The sequence below is a fragment of the Terrapene carolina genome, unplaced genomic scaffold (genome assembly GCF_002925995.2).
Source record: "Terrapene carolina triunguis isolate 2854851 unplaced genomic scaffold, T_m_triunguis-2.0 Scaffold789, whole genome shotgun sequence".
Classification (NCBI taxonomy): Eukaryota; Metazoa; Chordata; order Testudines; family Emydidae; genus Terrapene; species Terrapene triunguis.
Genome location: NW_020665140.1, coordinates 2,549,106 through 2,552,216, shown reverse-complemented (window position 1 = coordinate 2,552,216; position 3,111 = coordinate 2,549,106). Strand labels below are relative to the sequence as shown.

Genomic DNA, 3,111 nt, shown 5'->3' with positions numbered 1-3,111 from the left:
GGAAACTGACCTGGATGCACAGGCGGAGCAGCTGGCATTGCTGCTCGCTCCCGCACTGGACTGCTGCTCCCTGCCCCGCGCACCCCTCGGGAACTGTGCGGGGAAGCAAGGAGCAATGTCAGGGCTCCCTGCATCCAGGTCACTTTGCCTGCCTGGGCTGTGAAAGGAGAGGGCAGAAGAGCAGCACCTGCTGATGCTCGCCTCACAGCACAGCCCAGGTGGGGAAAGTGACCTGGATGCAGGGAGGCCTGGGGGGGTGAGTGAGTGGGGGGGTGTGAGAGAGAGAGAGAGACACTGTGTGTGTGTGTGTGTGTGTGTGTGTGTGTGTGTGTGTGTGTGTGAAAGAGAGAGAGAGAAAGAGTGTGTGTGTGTGTTGAGGGGAGTGTGTAACAGTGTGAGTGTGTGTGTGTGTGTGTGTGTTGAGGGGAGTGTCTGTGCACTGAGTGAGTATATGAGCATGCTGTCTCTTTAAGAAAGCACTCAGGTCAGGAGCCTGAAAGCTTTTTCAGACACAAGCAGCTGCCAGCAGCTCTGGACCCAGAGAGGCAGCAGCACACAGATTCCCCCTGTCCCGTCACCCCAGCTCAGTGGCGACTGCATACACAGGCGGGGGGAAGGGGACACCCCACATCAGCCTTCCCCTCACCCCCCACACAGCACACAGGAGGATGCTCCCAGTCTGGAGCAGTGTGGCCTAGAGCGGCTCCGGGGGAGGAACGGGTGCGGGGGGGAGAAACAGGAGCAGCGGCGGCTGCACACAGCAGGGGGAGGAGGGGCACCCCTGCTCCGGAGAAGTCACCTGGCTCGGCTGGTCCTCCGTCAGCCCAACTGGCTCTCAGCAGGTCAGGGGGACTGAGGCAAACCCTGCACAGGGCGCCCTCTTTGGCGGGCCCCCACCTGGCCCCACGCGGCTGTGATAATCAAGTGCGCAGCACTTGATGGACTGTTGCGCAGGTGCGCAGCTTAGAGGAAACACTGATTACAGGCCCAGGGGGTTGCACTTATGACAAGTGAGAACTTTTCAGTCCCAGGGTTAGTACTTCACACTGAATTTGTTGGGAAAGGCGGGTATTATTTTGTTGTTGTATCTTTTAAAATAAAGCTTATGTGGAGAATTTTCTGAACGGGGATGGACTATTTGTGTTATGCCATCTTGCTTTTTGAAATCCCAGTATACCTAAGGGCGGTAAATCTGCTGTGTGATTGTTGTGAATTGTTTCCTGATTTATTTCTTTTTCTCCTGTTTATTTCCTTGGTGGTTCCTTCACAACTGGTTTATGGGTTTCTGTGCTGAAGTATTTGAATTCTGTTTTACCCACCACCTCTGACCTCAGTGAAACAGGGGTTGAGGGGGTATAGTGACCATCCATTCCCATAGAAATGAGAACATTATGTAGGTGATAGGTGGAGGGAGGGCAAAGGGAAGGATTTTACCCAATCACATGGATGGGGAAACCCATAAAATTAGGGTGAGACTAATTGGGGAGAGGCACATGTGGGTTAGGATAGTACTTAGGAGTGGGTGGAGGGATAATGTGATAAATCTTAGGCAGACCTCCAAAAAACCAAACATTCTTTGCTTCTCAGCACAGGCCCTGTTGCAATCTCCATTAGTGACTCCTTCATGGCCTCCATAAAGTTCCCACAAGATCCTGCTACCATAGGAAAAGTCTGGGGAAGCGCACACATGCTTTTCGTAAAGGTCATTAATCTGGTCTTTGATTTGTAAATGGTTGAAACACTGCTGTTCCATAATAGGTGATTTTTTAAAATGCTGAAAATTCTTTAGCAGTCTGAAAGGAGTCTGTTCCACAAAAGCACTGCCTCATCTTATACAAGACAAAAATATATCAAAGGGCTGGGGTCTTTCAGTGGTATAGTCTCAAAAGATATTAAAAAGCACTAAACCCCAGGGCCGGGCTAGTGAGGTGTCCAGCTGAATGGTGTCAAACTAACACATACTCACACTGCATTTCCCAGCAGCAGCTTAAGCCTTGGGCTTCCTTTAAGCCAGAGGCTTTGCTGAGAGTTGCTGTGAAATTTCATTCCAGATAGACCACTGGCTTTAATGATGGCATGGGTCCAAGGACACCCAATATGGCTGGTTGTCATCAATGATTATGTTGGATATGGTATAATTGTTTCAGCTAACAGTGGGGAAAGCTCACTGGCTGATGGTCACTTAGGGTATGTCTACACTACGAGGGTAATTCGATTTTACTTAAATCGAATATGTGGAATCGATATTGCAAAGTCGAACGTGTGTGTCCACACTAAGGACACACTAAGGACAGTAATTCGACTTTGTGAGTCCACACTAACGGGGCGAGCGTCGATATTGGAAGCGGTGCACTGTGGGCAGCTATCCCACAGTTCCCGCAGTCCCCGCTGCCCATCGGAATTCTGGGTCGAGCCGCCAATGCCTTCTGGGTAAAAAAAATTTGTCGTCATCCGTCCGTCACTAACGCCCTCCCTCCCTCCACGAAAGCGCCGGCGGGAAATCAGTTCGCGCACTTTTCTGGTCAGTGACAGCGCGGACGCCACAGCACTGCGATCATGGATCACGCTGCGACCATCGCTGCACTTGTGGCCGTTCTCAACACCTCGCAGCTTATCATACACCTTTCCCTGAGGCAGATGCAGAGAAATCGGGCGAGGAGGCTACGGCACCGCCGTGAGAGCCTGAAGTCGGAGAGTGGCACAGAGCTGTCAGAAACCACGAGCCCCAGCGCCCAGGACATCACGGTGGCAATGGGGCATGTGGATTTTGTTGAACGGCGATTCTGGGCCCGGGAAACAAGCACGGACTGGTGGGACCGTATAGTGCTTCAGGTCTGGGATGAATCCCAGTGGCTGCGAAACTTTCGCATGCGGAAGGGGACTTTCCTCGAACTTTGTGAGTTGCTGTCCCCTGCCCTGAAGCGCAAGGACACCCGCATGCGAGCAGCCCTCACTGTCCAGAAGCGAGTGGCCATAGCCCTCTGGAAGCTTGCAACGCCGGACAGCTACCGGTCAGTCGCGAACCACTTTGGTGTGGGCAAATCTACCGTGGGGGTTGTTGTCATGCAAGTAGCCAAGGCAATCGTCAAGGTACTGCTGTCAAAGGTAGTG

The 3,111-nt window shown here is 52.4% G+C and overlaps 1 protein-coding gene across 3 annotated transcripts in view; it reads left to right on the top strand.

The window, feature by feature from the left end:
* The window catches only part of LOC112104984 (melanopsin-like), a 62,924-nt gene that overhangs the window by 33,239 nt on the left and 26,574 nt on the right, over nucleotides 1-3,111 (top strand). The window lies entirely within an intron of this gene.